The sequence below is a fragment of the Apodemus sylvaticus genome, chromosome 1 (assembly GCF_947179515.1).
Source record: "Apodemus sylvaticus chromosome 1, mApoSyl1.1, whole genome shotgun sequence".
Lineage (NCBI taxonomy): Eukaryota > Metazoa > Chordata > Mammalia > Rodentia > Muridae > Apodemus > Apodemus sylvaticus.
In genome coordinates, this window is record NC_067472.1 from 172,159,110 (window position 1) to 172,177,391 (window position 18,282).

General features: G+C 42.2%; 1 protein-coding gene and 1 pseudogene across 5 annotated transcripts in view; one reads left to right on the forward strand and one right to left on the reverse strand.

Moving 5' to 3' along the window:
- LOC127670429 (zinc finger protein 431-like) overlaps nucleotides 1–18,282 on the reverse strand; it is a 296,871-nt gene that overhangs the window by 169,813 nt on the left and 108,776 nt on the right. The window lies entirely within an intron of this gene.
- LOC127670487 (aurora kinase C-like) lies at nucleotides 3,624–8,959 on the forward strand (annotated as a pseudogene).

Here is an 18,282-nt window from a genome sequence, read left to right on the forward strand (position 1 = left end):
TGGGCCACAGAGGCAGAATGAGGTATACAAAATTCATAATTAAGAGCATGAGGAAAGCCCAAGGTTCAGAAAGGGTTCTTCTAATGTAAATCTAATATTAAAGCAATTTAAAGAAGGAATGAAATTCTTTTTTTTCAAGATTTATTTTATATTTTATTTATTTATTTATTTATTTATTTATTTATTTATTTATTATATGTGAGTACACTGTAGCTGTCTACAGACACTCCAGAAGAGGGTGTCAGATCTCATTATAGATGGTTGTGAGCCACCATGTAGTTGCTGGGATTTGAACTTAGGACATTCAGAGGACCAGTCAGTAGTCTTAACCACTGAGTCATCTCTCCAGACCCCAGGAATGAATTTCTTAAAGACTGGGAAACATTCCAGAATAGATAAATACCATATTGGGGCAGTGACACATTAAAGAACATGAAATTTAAAAAGTATCATCAGCCAGGTGGTGATGACATATGCTTTGAATCCCATTAGTTGGAAGGGCAGAGACAGACAGAACTCTCTGAGTTCAAGGCCATCCTGGTAGATGGAAAAAGTTCCAAGACCACCATATCCTCACAATGAAAACCAGTTTTGAAAAATAGACAACCAAAAAAAAAAAAAGTACTTAATATGGCAAAGGAACCAAAGCTAATCTACAAATTCAATGCAATTCTCCTCAAAAATTCCAACACAACTTTCTACAGACATTGAAAGTGCAATTCTCAACTTCATATGGAAGAAGAAAAACTCCCAGGAATATCAAAACAATCCTGAAGGAATCAGGATCCCTTACCTCAAGCTGTACTACATAGCAATAGTGATAAAACCCTAATGTTATTGGTACAGAGACAGACAGACAGATCCATTGAATACAATCAGAGATGCTAAAAGGAACCCACACATGTATGGACACTTGATCTTTGACAAAGAAGCAAAAACCAGCGCTGGAGAGATGACACTGGTTAAAAGCTGACTTTTCTTCCAGAGGTCCTGAGTTAAAATCCCCACAACCACAAGGTGGCTCATAACCATCTGCAGTGGGATCTGATGTCCTCTTCTAGTGTTTCTGAAGAGAGAGTGACACTGTACTCATAAACAAAAAATAAAGAGAAAATCATTTTTTAAAAATGAAGCAAGAACCATACAGGAGGGAAAAAAAGCATCTACAACAAATGGTGCTGGTCTAACTGGCAGTGTACATATAGAAGAATCAAGTTGATGGTATTTATCACCCTGCACAACATGGATCCCGGACATCAACATAAAACCAGATATACTGAGTGTAATAGAAGCAAAGTGGGTAAAGCCCTTGAACGAATTGGCACAGCACAGAATTTCTTGAATAGAACACCTGTGACTCAGGCTTTAAGATCAACAGTTGATAAAGGGGACCTCTTGAAATTGAAAAGCTTCAGTAAGGCAAAGGACACTGACACTAGGACAAAACAGCAGGCAACAAATTGAGAAAAGATCTTCACTAACCCTACAACCAATAAGGGGGTAATATCAAAACTTTATAAAGAATACAAGTTAGATGCCAAAAAAAAAATTAAAAATGGGATATAGAGCTAAATAGAATTCTCAACACAGAAATCTCGAATGACAAGTAGCACTTAAAGAAATGTTCAACATCATTTGTCATCAGGTAAATGCAAACGACAATGACTCTGAGATTCCACATTGCATGAATCAGAATGGCTAAAACTGAAAACTCAAGGGACAGCACATGCTGCTAATGACACTGAGAAAGGTGAACACTCCTTCTTCACTGGAAGGACTGCATACTTGTACAACCACTCTGGAATTCAATCTGGAGGTTCCTCAGATAACTGGGAGTAGTTCTATCTTAAGACCCGTTATATCATTCCAGGGCATGTACCCAAAATATGTTCTACCATATCACAAAGGACACGTGCTCCACAGGGTTCAGAGCAGCCTTACTCATACTAGCCAAGAACTGGAAGCAAATAGGTTCATTTCAACACTCTATTGTGGTTCCTTTAATGCAGTAATTTAGAAAGTTTAATGAAGAGGAAAGCAAGACCATTGCCCTGGGGAGCAAGACTGGAATCAAGGCCACCTGAGACAACACAGCAAGCCTCAGAAACCTTTTCTTAAAAGGCTGAGGATACAGCTATTCTAGAATTCACAGGCCTTCCCAGGGAGAGCCCTCTACACACAAGGAAAACATGAATTAAGAAATATCTCTTTAAGAACACATGGACTGGTCTGGAACTCTGACACATGAGTAGGAGTGGACTACCTTGTCTATCCTCACTGGGAGAGGATGAGCCTAATCCTGGAGAGACTTGGTGCCCCAGGGAAGAGGGATAGGATTAGGGGAGTCTAGGCTGGATTGGGGGTGGGTAAGGGAGGGGGAGCACCATCTCAGAGGCAAAGGAGAGGGATGCAGTGAAGAAGTTTAGAAAGGAGACTGAGAATGGAGACATTTGGAATGTAAGTAAACAAAACAATTTAAAAATAGAGAAATATCTCTTTAGTAAAAGCATGCATCCAGCACTGGGTAATGCTCAAAGAGGAGCCAGCCTAGAACACACCTTGCAGTCCACAGCTGCCATCATCCTTAAGTCTCTCTTATGTTCAGCCTCCAGGTTACACTTTGAACCATTTAAATAGAGGCAGAAGACTGCAAGTGTAGCCACTTAGACAGAGGGGAGATTTACACAGCAAGGACGTCCACAGAAGTGTTTCTTAAGTACACCAGAGACCTGAAACCGTGACACAGTCCTAAGGGAAGATTCCAAAGGATGAAAAGGACCAGAAAAGTAGAAAGGACAAAAGTTGGGGTGGGGAGTTGCAGCACCAGCTAAAACTCATGCCAAGTAAGCTTCTTAAGAGTATCGTCTTTTATACTGCTTCCTGGAGGAGAAGAGTACGACTTGTATAAAGTCAACAGAAGGGTTTACACAATGGGATAAACTCGGAGGAGTCTAAAACAGTGCTGTACAGCTTAATATTGGACTGCTACCCACGGCAAGAGGTAACGTTTACAACTTTCTCACATCTTAGCTCCAAATATGTCTTATATCAAAATGTTAAAACAAAGTGCAAAAATTGTAGAAGATACTGTAGAAAGAGGTATTTCTGTGTTTGCCATCTTGCCAAGAATGTTTGAACACGCAAGCCCATGTTACAAATCCTTGAGCAGATGCAGCCCCAGAGCAAAGTTATTCAGAGGCCACTTCCAGGCTCAGGGAGCAGCTAAGACCACGAACAACCTCACAGGTGCTCATGTTTAGCTGTGGTTCCCACCCAGCCCCAGGGAGGACTTGCTCCTGTGGTTCAATCGCCTGCCCCTTCCCAATTGGAAGCAGCTGCCATACACTCACCATATCACGGGTTCAAAGTGTGCCTGAACTCCCTTCACAGCACACAGAGGCCGCACGCAGAACTGGATGCAAGTACCACTCAAGTCTCCCAGCTACAACAATGAACCATGAAGGTGTTGCCTGGAAGCACCTGCCTCCACTTCTGACTGGCAGGTCAGACTAGGCTCTTCTGCCCTGCCCCCACCATCCCAGGCAAGCAGCCTAGGAGAAGCTCAAACTTCTCAGGCAGGCCTACTGGGCATGCCTATGACTTCAGAAAGATAACCACTGGTTATCAGCTGGGATCTACTAGACAACACCAAAATGAGATCTGGAAACTGCTTGAGTGCAGTTGTGCTAGTGGATTGCCAGTGCTTGGGTCACTAGTGTACTGGGGTGTGTGAGACATTCCCAGTGGTTGCAGAGGCCACAGTCAGAGAGTTACCCACCTTCCCTTTCCCAGGATCTAATAAACTAGCAAGACTTCAACTTGCCCTCACCTCCTTAGAGTTCAGGGGAGAGAGTCACCACCTTTGGCCTGGGCTTCACACACAAGTTAGAGATAAGAGAACCAGGTCTGACCCCAAGGTGGTGGCATGTATGTGATATCCTTGCAAGCAGGAGGACAAGGCAGCAGGATGGGGACAGTTAGAGACCACTGGGGTCCAAGTTGGGATGTGAGTGTGTGTGTGTGTGTCCATGCCCACTCAAGTACTGAAGGCTTCAGCCTTCTCTCTCCCTGCCCAACCCTCCTTCTCCCTCTCTCCCTCTCCTCTCCCTCTTCTCTCCTCTCCTCTGTATCCTCTCCTCTCTCAACCCCTCTGTCTTCTTTTTCTGGGCTGTCTCTCTATCTCTCCCTCTCCTGCATTGCCTTTTCTCCTTCTCCCTTTTTCCTTTCTGTTCCATGTCCTCCCCTACAACATTCTTGACTCTCTTTCCCCTCCTCCTATACCCCTACCCCTCCCATCCTCCCCAGTCCCTGATAAGGTGGGTCACTTTTGGACTAAGTGGGCTTCAAATTTGCTATGGAGTGCAGGGTGACTTTGAACTCCTGCCTCCTGTGTCTACCTCCCACAGACTAGCATTGCTACTGAGCAGCACCATGACCATTTTTTCTGTACAGAGCCATATTAGGGTGTCATGTCACAGGGCAAGAACTTGAATTTGGCAAAGGACAAGGGCTTCAGGCAGGAATCTGACCTTGGGGTATAATAGGGAAGTAGGTTACAGCAGGAATATCTATCTATCCTAGGGTGGAGTGCTGTAAGTGAAGGGGACATTGCTCAAGGTGAACTTCTCCTAGCCTTTGTTGACCAGGGAATCCCCTGCAGTTAGGATCCTGCTCCACCTAGGGTAGAGTGCTCACTGTGAAGGTGAAGTTCATTGTTCCTCCAGGTCTAAGAATTCCTGAATTAAGCAGGTGACCCACCCAGCTGCCTGAGCAAGGACTTCCCCCCCACCCCCAACTCAGCCTGGAGTCTGGGGAGAGGGGCTTGGCCTGCCTTTTTATCTTGGGAGAGATGCATTAAAAGTTGAGATTTGAACCAGAATCCATGTCTGTTTTCTCTTGCCACTCTGTTTCTATTCCCATCTCTCTTCCAAAGAACCCACCCTTAGAATGTAGCTACAGACCCTATATTTTTCATCTCTCTTTCCTTAGCCACTGGAGAGATGAAGCCCAGCACCTCAACCAGTGAGTGCTATGACAAAGTTTCTAGAGGAAAGGAAATGGGACTCAGGTGAAGAGCGAGCTGGTCAGGAGGAGTATTGGCTAATGCACCCTAAATGCTGTTTTCTGTATGGAATACCACTGCTTAGTAAATGAGGAAGTGGAGCGGTTGTGGACCCCTAACTCTTTCTAGTCTCTGAGATGAGGCCATCTCTTCCATCTGTTTAGGAAGCATTTCACCAGCAATGACTTTGAAATCAGATGTTCCCTAGGAAGGGAGAAATTTGGCCATGTGTACCTGGCTTGGCTCAAGGAAAATCATTTCATTGTGGCCCTGAAGGTCCTCTTCAAGTCTGAGATAGAGAAGGAGGGATTGGAGTAGCAACTTCACAGGGAAGTAGAGATCCAGGCACACCCACAGTAAGTGTGGTTTATGTGGAACTCAGAAATGCCCTTCTCTAGCCCTTGCTTCCTTCTTGCTGCTCTGACCTCTCTCCTGGTTTTGGAAACACCAGTTTCAAGTATATACCCATGTGCAGTTCAGAAATCAACCTCCAGTTGAGGGCCACCTGATGGTACCTGGTGAGTTCCAGGACAGTCAGGATTACACAGTGAGACTCTGCCTCAAAGGTAATCGATTTTATTTTATACCTACTTATGTGTTTGTTTGCTTATTTTAGTTTTAGTTTTGGTTATTTGGGGACAAGGATTCTCTGTATAACCCTGGCCGTCCTGGAATTCACTCTGTAGATCTGGCATGCTGCTCTTGAATTCCCGGATTTGTCTACATCTGCCTTTGGGGTGCTGAAATTAAAGTCTTGCCCTGCAGTCAATTTTTTATTTTTTTTTAAGTTATGGGGTGTAGTGTCACATGGGCTACATGTGAGGCACAGCACAAATGTGAAGGACAACTTGCACGAATTAGTTCTTTCCTTCCACATACAGATTCTGGGAATGAAACTTGGGTTAGCATGATTGGCAACAATGTCTCTGCTTGCTGTGCTGTCTTGCTTACTTTGACTCTGCCTTCCTTCCTCCTTCAGACACTGAATATCCTTCGCCTGTACAACTACATCCACAATGATAGTTGGGTGTACTTAATTATGGAATATGCTCCAGGAGGTGAGCTCTATAATGAGCTTCAGAGAAACCAGAAGTTGACCCAACAGCATACAGCCACGGTGAGGGGAGCTCTGGGAACAAGGAAGTACTAAATGATGGCTGTTACTGATTGTGGCTGCCAATATACCCTTCCTATCTCTTCTTGATCTACCATTTTGAGTAGAAGTGTAGGATGTGGGATGGGGGAGCATGCAGGCCATAGTATGCACATACAGACTCCATGAGATAACTTGGGGAGGACTCGTTTCACCTTTGTGTGGCTTACAGGCATGACACTCAGGCCACCTGGCTTGTACAGCAAGCCCTCTTACACACCAAGACATCTTGCTAGCCTTCATCTCTTTTTTGTTCTGAGATAGAGGAAATCTTCCTAGAAAGCCCAGGCTAAAATTATTGTTAAAAATGAGATTCCATGGCAGTCATAACATTCATAATATCTGTTCTACCTCACAGGGAAACTGAAAGTTTTCTCCTGACCAGATTGCTTTGGTTCACACAGATAATAGAGGAGTTGTCAGATGCCTTGACCTATTGCCATGAGAACAAGGTGATTCACAGGGACATCAAGCCAGAGAATCTCCTGCTGGGCCTCAGTGATAAGGTGAAGATCACAGATTTGGGGTGTTCTGTGCATGCCCCCTCTGTCAGGTAGGTTGGATGGGATGGGGGTGGGACCCTCACACTAGTGAGGCATTTCCCAAGTGAATTCATCTCACATTGAAGACTCATATACAAACTGGGCCTTGGGTTTAACAAGCACCTTTTCAAATATACACCTTAAAATGCACTTGCAGATTGAAAGAATTGGGTGGTTGGGGTGATGAACTCAGTTGATAAGAGCAGTTCCTTTGTGAGCAGGAAAACCTGACTTTAGATGGAAAGAACTTGAAAAATTCTAGCCATATCTATGGATTCCTTTAGCCCTTGCCCTGAGAACTGGAGACAGGCAGATACTAGAAGCTGGCCAGCCAGACTAGCAGAAGTGACTGGGTTAGGATCAGTGAGAGACTTTGCCTTAAAGCAATACTGTGGAGAGCTTAATAAAGACACCATATGTCCTCCTTTGTCTCTGTTAGTGTGTGTCTGAAGGCATGTACACACACACACACACACACACACAGAAATAGAGCATTACTTTTCTTTCCTAGTCTTTATCGGTGTTTGCCTTTGCCAGTAAGATTCCATGAAAAATTAGCAAGCATCCCAGGACCGAATTTCTCCAAGTTGATGAGTCCACATTTCCTTGCTTCCCCATGAGACACATGGCATTATTATGTACGTATAAATCTTCCTCACTCATTGACTCTGCAGACGGCCAGGCTGGCTTCAAACTCACAACAATGTTGTGATGATATGTTACAGGTGATAAGTTACACTTGACAGAGTAATTTTAAAACATGGGCTTAATGTATCTTCCCTTACAGTATTACTTTCTCCAAGTTAGTTTCCTCTTTTAATGTTGATATATGGATGTTTTGCCTGCATGAGGACTAGTGTACCATTTTTCATGCCTTGTTCCCTTGGAAGCCAGAAGAGGGCATCAGATGGTTGTAAGCAGCCACATGGATGCTTCAAAATCCATCCAGGGTCCTTTAGAAGAACAGCCAGTACTCTCAAGCACTGAGTCATCTCTGCACTCCTGCACTGTTTGACTGTCTGGGGGTTCATTCTAGCCTCAAACACACAATGCTCTTCCTGTTGGAACCTTCCCATATGCCAGAATTAAGTGATATGAGCTACTATTATATCTATCTGCATTTTCTGACTGATAAACAAAAAGAAAAATCTGTGTTTATTCTCATGGGTGAATACAGGTACACATATGTCATGTTGTGTCTTGGGGGGTGGCATCATGTCAGAGGACGTCAAGACAATCCCTCACCTTCCACCTTATTTGAGACAGGGTCTTCTGTTTGCTTATTCATAGTTGGCTAGCAGGTCTATAGACTTTCTATGATTCTCCTCTGCCTCCCATCTCACTGTAGGAGTTCTAGGACTATAGTCATGCACCTGGCTTTATGTGAGTTCTGGGGGATAGAACTCAGGTTCTCAGGAATTCCCCCTGCAAGTGCTTTACCTCCTGACTCACATCCTATAGACCCTCTGATTCTTCAACCATATTAACAGTTGGTGTTTGTGAACTGTTCTCCCTGCCTCAGCCATGCACAGGAGGGGACTCTTCAAGAAGTCCCTTGTCTCCCATTTCCTGGGATGCTGAACATGGAAGATTTCCCTCCTGAGCTTATGCACAGTGCTTGCTTTTGTGTCCTGCTCTAGGAGAAAGACAATGTGCGGGGCTCTGGACTATTTCCTCCAGAAATGATAATGGGGAGAAGGTACAATGAGTCGGTTGATCTGTGGTGCATTGGGGTGCTCTGCTATGAGCTGCTGGTGGGAAAACCACCCTTGGAGAGGACACTTCCAGTGAGACATGCAGACGCATCTGCCAGGTGCAATGAAAACACACACACACACACACACACACACACACACACAGAGGACATTCACCAGGAAGCCAGGCAGTGGGTAGGTGGGCTTTGGGAAATGGAGCATGTACAACTGAGTATCTACTAATAGGCAAAAGGGTGCCATGAGGAGACTTATAAAACAGGGAGGAAATTACCCAAAGAGAATAGCTAGATTCTATTATTCTTCCCCTGCTACATTAGGTGGATTTCAAGTTTCCTTCATCAGTGCCTGCAGGAGCTCAGGACTTAATCTTGAGCTTCTTGGGTACAATCCTTCAGAGAGGCTGAGCCTGGCCCAGGTCCTGAAGCAGCCCTGGGTGAGGGAACACTATGGAAGGATCCTGCCTCCCAGTGTTCAGATGTCTTCCTGAGCCCTGTCTGTTTTTTTCTCCTATGTGTTTCTTCAGGAAGCTCTCCAGTCTCAGTTTGCTACTGCATGTGGTTCGCTTATTTTCTCATTTATGAAGCGAAAATAAATAAAACTGATTAATGTAGTATCAGTCTTCTTGCTTGAGTGAGTTAGTACGTGGATTGGATGGAAATTTTTGTCTTACATGAGTGATATGGGTTGAGGCCAGGTGCCCACATCAGGTGACTCCCTCTATTGCTCTCCAGCTCACTTTTAGAGAGACTAGGTCTCTGAACTGAACATGAAACTCACCAAATTGGTTTGACTGGCTGGAATGTGAAACACAGTGATCCTCCTATGTCCAGCTCCCCACACACAAGCTCAGTAAAGTATGCCCAGCTTCCTTCAGGGTGCTGGGGAGCAAACTCAGTCCCCAGGCTTCTGCACATGGATTGAGGCGCACCCATGCTCACAAACATATAAAAAAAAACAATAAATGAAGGGAAATTGGTGTATAAGGAGAGATGATATTTGTGTAGAACTGAGGGGTTCTCTGTAGAGTACTCAGTTTAGCATCTTTACATTTTTTGTATATCTTTACAAAATCTTTACATTGATTTTGGGCAAAGGCCTCTCTCTCTCTCGCTCTCTCTCTCTCACACACACACACACACACACTCTCCAGTCTACATTTTACATAGAAAGAATGTCAGTCTCACTCAGTCCCCAAATCCTCCTGTGCTGTGTGTGTGTTGTTGCTTAATGAGTCTAAAGCCAGGCCTGATGACCCATGCCTACAATCTTAAGTATTCAGGAGGTTCAGGCAGGATAAATTCAGTTCAAGGCCAACCTAGCCAATTCATCGATATTATCTCTAATTAAAACACTTTCAAGTACTAAAACAATTTCAAGTAATAATAACAATGTGTATGTCTAAGCTATGACTCTAGGTCTGTGACCTTATTTTAGACATAGACTAAGAAAACCTCTTTGGAGAGGGAGTGATCAGTTTGTAATCAGAGAAAGAACTACATTACCCAGAAGGGATAGCCCAAGAGTCTTGTGGCTGGCTCCTCAAATGAAATGCTGGTGCTTGTGGGTCTACAGTCTCCATGCTGTGACTTCATCCTTGTGCTACTGTTCAGTCCATGCCCACTCTGGGAATCTTTCATTTTTTATTAGATATATTCCCTATTCATATTTCAAATGTTGTCCCCCTTCCTGGTGTCCCCTCCAAAAAAACTCCCCTAACAAATGCCCGCTACCCCTGCCTACGAATCCACCCACCCATCCCTGCCCTTCACTCCCCTACACTGGAGCATCCAGCCCTCTCAGGACCAAGGGCCCCTCCTCCCATCGATGTCCAACAAGACCATCCTCTGCTGCATATGCATTTGGAGCCATGGGTCCCTCCATGTGTGCTCTTTGGCTGGTAGTTCAATCCCTGGGAGTTCTGGGGCACTTGGTGGTTCAAATTTTTGTTCCTCCTATGGCACTGCAAACCCCTCAGTTCCCTGGGTCCTTTCTCCAGCTCCTCCATTGGGGACCCTTTGCTCAGTTCAATGGTTGGCTGAGAGTGTCCCCCTCTATATTTGTCATGCAATGGCAGAGCCTCCCAGGTAACAGCTATATCAGGCTCTTATCAGCAAGCACCTGTTGGCATCCCCAATAGTGTCTGTGTTTTGTAACTGTATCTAGGATGGATCCCTAAGTGGGACAGTCTGGGGATGGTCCTTCCTCAAGTATCTGCTCCACAATTTGTCTCTGTATCTCCTCCTGTGAGTATCCTGTTCCCCCTTCTAAGAAGGAACAGAGTATCCATACTTTGTTCTTCCTTGTTCTTGAGCTTCATCTGGTCTGTGAATTGTATCCTGGGTACTCCAAGCCACTGGGTTAATATCTGATAGCCTTTTCAACAAATGGTGCTGGTTCAACTGGTGGTTAGCATGCAGAAAAATGCAAATTGATCCATTCTTATCTCCTTGTACAAAGCTCAAGTTCAAGTGGATCAAGGACCTCCACATAAAACCAGATACACTGAATCTAATAGAAGAGAAAGTGAAGAAAAACCTGGAGCACATGGGCACAGGGGAAAGTTCCCTGAACAGAACACCAGTAGCTTATGCTCTAAGATCAAGAATTGACAAATGTGACATCATAAAACTACAAAAGTTTCTATAAGGCAAAGGACACTGTCAATAGGACAAAATGGCAAACAACAGATTGGGAAAAGATTTTTTACCAATCCTACATCTGGCAGAGGGCTAATATCCAATATATACAAAGAACTCAAGAAGATAGACTCCAGAGAACCAAATAACCCAAATAAAAAAAAATGTGGTACAGAGCTAAACAAAGAATTCTCTACTGAGGGGTACCAGATCTCTGAGAAACACCTAAAGAAATGTTCAATATTCTTAATCATCAGGGAAATGCAATTCAAAACAACCATGAGTTTCAAACTCACAACAGTCAGAATGGCAAAGTTCGAAAACTCAGGGGAAGGCAAATGCTGGAGAGGATGTGGAGAAAGAGGAACACTCCTCCATTGCAGGTGGGATTGCAAGCTGGTAAAACCACACTGGAAATCAGTTTGCCGATTCCTCAGAAAATTGGACATAGCACTACCTAAGGACCCAGCTATACTACTCCTGTGCCTATATCCAGAAGAGGCTCCAACATGTAATGAGGATACATGCTCCACTATGTTCATAGAAGCCTCATTTATAATAGCCAGAAGATGGAAAGAACCAAAATGTTTCGAATGGGTACAGAAAATGTGGTACATTTACACATTTTCAGCTATACTCAGCTATTAAAAACAGAGAATTCATGAAATTCTTAGGCAAATGGATGGAGCTAGAAAATATCATCCTGAGTGAGGTAACACAATCACAAAAGAACACACAAGGAATGCACACCCTGATAAGTGGATATTAGCCTAAGAGCTCAGAATACCCAAGATACAACTCACAGAACACATGAAGCTCAAGAAGAAAGAAGACCAAAGTGTGGATACTTTGATCATTGTTGGAATGTGAATCAAAATACCCATGGCTCACAACCAACCAATAGACTGAGCATAGGGTCCCCAATGGAGAAGCTAGAGATAGGACCCAAGAAGCTCAAGAGGTTTGCAGCCCTGCAGAAGGAACAATCATATATTCCAACCAGTACCCCCAGAGCTTCCAGGGACTAAACCACCAACCAAAGAGTACACATGGAGGGACCCACAGCTCCAGCTACATATGTAGCAGAAGATGACCATTTCAGACATCAATGAGAGGAGGGCCATTGACCCTGTGAAGAACTGACTCCCCAGAATAGGGGAATGCAAGTCAGGAAACTGGAGGGGGGCTCAGCAGGGGGAGGGGAATGTCTTAGGGGGTTTTTGGAGGAGTAATGCGGAAAGGGATACCATTTGAAACATAAATAAAGCAAATATCTAATAAAAAGAATCTATTTTCAATTTAAAAACATCATTTCATTTTTTCGTAAATGAAAACACAAATGGAAGCAATAAGGGATAGAGAAGTGAGATAGTGAAGCCAGGGAGAGCGTGATTTTGACAGATACAGTTCTCATTCTATCTGCATTGCGGGTGAGCATCACAAAGGAGTTCATGAGAATCTCATCTTTGACCCTTTCTAGATCAGTACAAGCAGAGGGTTTTCCCTCCACAATGTGAAATATGTATCATGCAGGAAGCAAACTCAGATCATTTTCCTGTGTTACCTTGTGCTAGTTTGTATTATGGAAATATAGAGGTTCCTGCTCATTTTAGCCCAGAAGAATATCCTTGCCTTTATTTAAGAAAAATCTCATGTTTCAATTAACTACTCAAATAATTGAATAATATATGTACTGTGATAATATAATGCTACATTAGTTATTTGATATATTAAACACATGCAAACTAATACATAAAAATGCTAAGTGTTTAAAAAAAACCTGGCCAAGGGAAAAATAAGAAGTATTACCATGTAAGATAAGTAATTCCACACAAGACAAAAAATACAAAACAGGAAACAGAAAATAACCACAGGCAAATGTATCACTTTACTAAAACTATTACATTTTTGTTAAACTATTATTTATTGTCATTATTTAATTCATACAAAACAAGTCAGTATGTGTCTTTATTAAACTAATTACATTATTTAAAATGTAAAACTCAGTATTAACAATTTTTAAGTCATCGAAATTATTTATAATAGTTAAATGCCTCTTAAATATACACGACATCTTCTGCAGCTAAAAGTAATATCCACTCAACCAGTTTAGAAAATCTATTTGGAACATTAAACATGATAGAAGTAGAAAAAACTCTTATAAAGTCCTCTATGAAAGGAAATTGTGACATGTTCATGATTAGACATTGGTTTTTTTGTATCTGTCTAGAAATGTGTCCATTTTGTCCAGATTTTCCACTTATGTTAAAAATAGGCATTTTAAGTAGGATCTGATGATGATTTTTTTGTTTTTTTCCCATTTGTTTGTTTGTTTGTTTGTTTATTTTTTCGAGACAGGGTTTCTCTGTATAGCCCTGGCTGTCTTGGAACTCACTCTGTAGACCAGGCTGGCCTCAAACTCAGAAATCTGCCTGCCTCTGCCTCCCAATTGCTGGCATTAAAGGCGTGAGCCACCACAGCCTGGCTTGACAATTTTTTTAATTTCCTCACTTTCTGTTGTTATATCTTCCTTTTCATTCCTGATTTTGTTAATTTGGATACTTTCTATATGGACTCTGATTATTCTGGATAAGGGTTTATCTATTTTGTTGATTTTCTCAAAGAAAGAGTTCCTGGTTTTGTTGATTCTTTGTATCAAGCCGGGTGGTGGTGGTGGTGGTGGTGGTGGTGGTGGTGCACACCTTTAATTCCAGTGCTCTGGGAGGCAGAGGCAGGTGGATTTCTGAGTTTGAGGCCAGCCTGGTCTACAGAGTGAGTTCCAGGACAACTAGGGCTATACAGAGAAACCCTGTCTCAAAAATACCAAATAAAAAAAAAAAAAAAAAAAAAAGAATGCTGTTCAGTTTCCATATGTATGTGTATGTGGACTTTCTGTTGTTTTTGTTGCTATTGAAGACCAGCCTTAGTCCATGGTGGTCTGATAGGATGCATGGGATTATTTTAGTCTTCTACTATCTGTTGAGACCTGTTTTGTAAGTGATTATATGGTCAATTTTGGAGAAGGTACCATGAGGTGCTGCATAGAAAGAATTTTTTTTAAGATTTATTTATTTATTTATTTATTTATTTATTTATTTATTTATTATATGTGAGTACACTGTAGCTGTCTTCAGACACTCCAGAAGAGGGCATTAGATCTCATTACAGATGGTTGTGAGCTGCCAAATAGATGGTGGGAATTGAACTCACGACCTTCAGAAGAGCAATCAGTGCTCTTAACCGATGAGTCAAATATCCATCCCAAGGTATATTCTTTTGATTTAGGAAGAAATGTTCTATAGATATCTGTTAAATTCATTTGGTCCATAATTTCTGTTAGTTTCATTGTGTTTCTCGTTAGTTTGTGTTTCAATGATCTGTCCATTAATGAAAGCTGGATGTTGAAGTCTCCCACTATTATTATATGATGTGCAATGTGTGCTTTGAGATTTTGTAGAGTTTCTTTTATGAATGTGGCTTCCCTTGCATCTGGAGCATAGATGTTTAGAATTGAGAGTTCTTCTTGGTGGATTTTTCCTTTGATGACTATGAAGTGTCCTTCCTTATCCTTTTTGATAACTTTTGGTTGAAAGTCAATTTTATGCAATACTAGAATGGCTACTCCAGCTTGTTTTTGGGGACCATTTGCTTGGAAAATTGTTTTCTAGCCCTTTACTCTGAGTTAGTGTTTTTCTTTGAAACTGGGGTGTGATTCCTGCATTCAACAAAATGCTGGGTCCTATTTATGTATCCAGTCTGTTAGTTTATGTCTTTTTATTGGGGAATTGATTCCTTTGATGTTAAGAGATACTAAGGAATAGTGATTGTTGCTTCACTGCCTAAAAGAAGATTCAAGACTGTCTTTCTTGCTAGCACTTGACAGCAGAGGCAGGACTGGGTGCTCAAAGCAATTCTTGAGTATATAGCAAAACTAAGCCTGAGATACAGGAGACATTGCTCTAAAAGAAATAATACTATCATGAAAAAGGGAAAAAGGTTTGTTTTTTTTTTTTTTCTTGCCTTCACAATAATGGACTGAACAAGAAATTCGTACTGACCAGAAGACATTGGAGAATGTCAAATTAATTATGAGATAAGAGTAGTGATTTCCTGGCAGAGGGAATGGCATTAAAAGATATGTTTGAGAAACCAAATACACAGCTACAGCCAATGGCCATTTTCTTTCTATTCTCTGAGTTGACTTAACTCTTAAAGTGCATTGGACACATCTACAAAGGTACACCCCCAGCTGGAATTTCAGTATTCATTGGCGAAAGCTAACCTCCCCAAATAATACTTCCACCAATCTGATCACCCTCCATTCACATCACATGGAATTAATACATGCTGGGAAATTAAAATACCCTGGCTCTTTCAGGTCCTTGCTAAAAATGGTGACTCCAGGAACTGTGTGTCTACTCTGGTTACTCCAAGGACTAGACACAATAAACTCTTCCTTCTATTCTGGCTTGAAGGCAAAAACCCATGCTACTCATGCAAATATTGTGTGTGTGTGCATATGTAGTGTGTGTGAGTGTGTGTGTGTGTGTGTGTGTGTGTGATTGTAATGGACAGTTGACTACATGACTCAGGGCTAGGATATCATTGTAGATAATTCTATGCATTAAACTTTTTTGTTTTTTGGGTTTTTTGTTTGTTTGTTTGTTTGTTTGTTTGTTTTTCAAGACAGGGTTTCTCTGTGTAGTCCTGGCTGTCCTGGAACTCACTCTGTAGACCAGGCTGGCCTCGAACTCAGAAATCCGCCTGCCTCTGCCTCCCTAGTGCTGGAATTACAGGCGTGCGCCACCATGCACAGCCCTGCATTAAACTTTTATTTTAAGTATATGGGTGTTTTCATGCTTATGTCTCTGTACAATATCTACAAAGTCCATCAGATCCCTTGGGACTCGGTTTACAGGAGATTATTAGCTGTCAGGTCACCTCTGTGAATAGAAACTGTGTCCTCTATAATAGCAACCAGTGCTCTTACCTAGTATCCTATTTTTCTGGCAGCTTGTTATTTGTTTTTGCCCTTTTACCTTTTAATTAAAATGTTACATCACTTTATACCTTCCTTGTCCTTTCTCCATCCCTTCCAAATTTTTCCTTGTTAAATATGTGTGAATACATATGCACAGCTATAAGAATAAAATGCAACCAGGTGGCCGCGGCACATGCCTGTAATCCCAGGACTTTGGGAGGCAGAGGCAGGTGGATTTCTGAGTTCGAGGCCAGCCTGGTCTACAGAGTGAATTCCAGGGCAGCCAAGACTATACAGAGAAACCCTGTCTAGAAAAAACAAATCCAAAAAACCAACCAAACAAACAAACAAAAGAATAAAACCCGATTAGTTCATTTCTGTTGGTTTTGTGTATATACTTTTATGGCTGAAAACTTTTGCTGGATATACAATTACGGATCACATTTTCACCTGAACCTAACTTTTTAATTGCAGGAAATTGCCACTCTTTAATGAGCTACAGGAGTGTGAAAATGGAGTAACCTAGGTTCACATGCACAAAAACATTGAGATTAGAAAACATGGCATGGTACTCAGCTAACACCTGGTGGTCTCATGGTCTAGAAATTCTGGAGCTGCAGGGAAGACTTTGGCCTTGCCATGAGCCAATCACAATCTCCCATGGTTCCAGGGTCCTCTTACCACACCCGATTATCAATTCTCACCTTGCATGACTGTGAAATTCCTGCCTCCATTTTATAAGCACCATGATTACAGGCCAGTGTCACAATGCCTGGCTTAGATGACTTCAACTTCATTTACTGAGTCATTAGAATGATGGGGCGAGTAAGATGAGCAGTTACTCTTAGCTATATCGCAAAACTACTTATCTGTGTGAGTCTGGGTTTCACTAACTGTACTATAAGGACACTTTAATGCTTGTCCTTTGCTGAGTTAAAACAGACTCAATGTTAAAGGAAAACTATATTGGTCATGGTGGGAAGAAAACAGGAAAGCTACATTTGATGGGAGCTTTCTTCTGTTACTCCAGTTAAGACCAGAGCCTGAGTCCTGGATGCTCATATCATGGGCTCAGCCACTCATTACTTTTTTTTTTTAAGAATTACTTATTTGTTTTATATGATTACAGTGTAGCTGTCTTCAGACACATCAAAGGAGGGTATCAGATACCATTATAGATGATTGTGAGCGACTGTATGGTTGCTTGGATTTGAACTCATGACTGGAAGAGCAGTCAGTACTCTTAACCACTGAGCCATCTCTCCAGCCCTCAGCCACTCATTCTTATTAAATTAATTAGAAGAACCAAGTTACCTAGCTGTGACACGGCCATCTACAGTGCAGTCACTCTGACAGTATGATAGACAGATCTGTCTGATGTTCTACTGACTTCTGGGCCAGCTAGAGATTTATAGTGGAGATATTCAAGACACACACACACACACACAGCAGTGAGAGACAGGGGGAGGGAGAGAGCGATCGATGCAAAAGAAAAAGCAAATTCATGAAAATTGAATACTTTAATGTATTTACTCAGTGTGACTTCTTTGTTCCAGTGATGAAGATATAAATTAACTAATTATCCTTGGGATCCTAACAGGAGCAGATACCAGGCAAAATATATGCACATCTAAGTAATCTACCCAATCTATAGAAATCTTTCCCATCTGTAAATCCCTTCCTGATTCTTGGCTCCTTTCTTATTCAACAAGACATTCTCATCTGGAGGACTCACTCCTTTCCAGATTGAAAAGTTAGGGGAAATTCAAATGTCATAGGGCACATCGTTTCACTACATGTTACACAAATGGAAAGCTATAAATGCACTTGAGAATATTATTATTCCTACCAGGCAGATAGCTTACTGTGATGACAGCATCAGGACTCCCCAGTTTAAGGTGCAACTGGGTAATGCCAACTGGTGGACGTGCTGTCACTGACGGCTACTTAGAGTTGCTAGGAAGAATAGAAGACCAGGAAAGGGACTGACCCGAAACAGCTGAGTGGATAGAGAGCTAGCTTATAGACCTCTGAGTGAGAGACCTCCCCCTGTCTCTCACTGGTGTGTGTGTGTGTGTGTCTTGAATATCCCCACTATAAATCTCTAGCTGGCCCAGAAGTCAGTAGAACAGGAGCTAGCTGTCCTCTGGCACCCCACAAGCATTGCTCTTTGGCCTTTGATCCTCTGGCTTT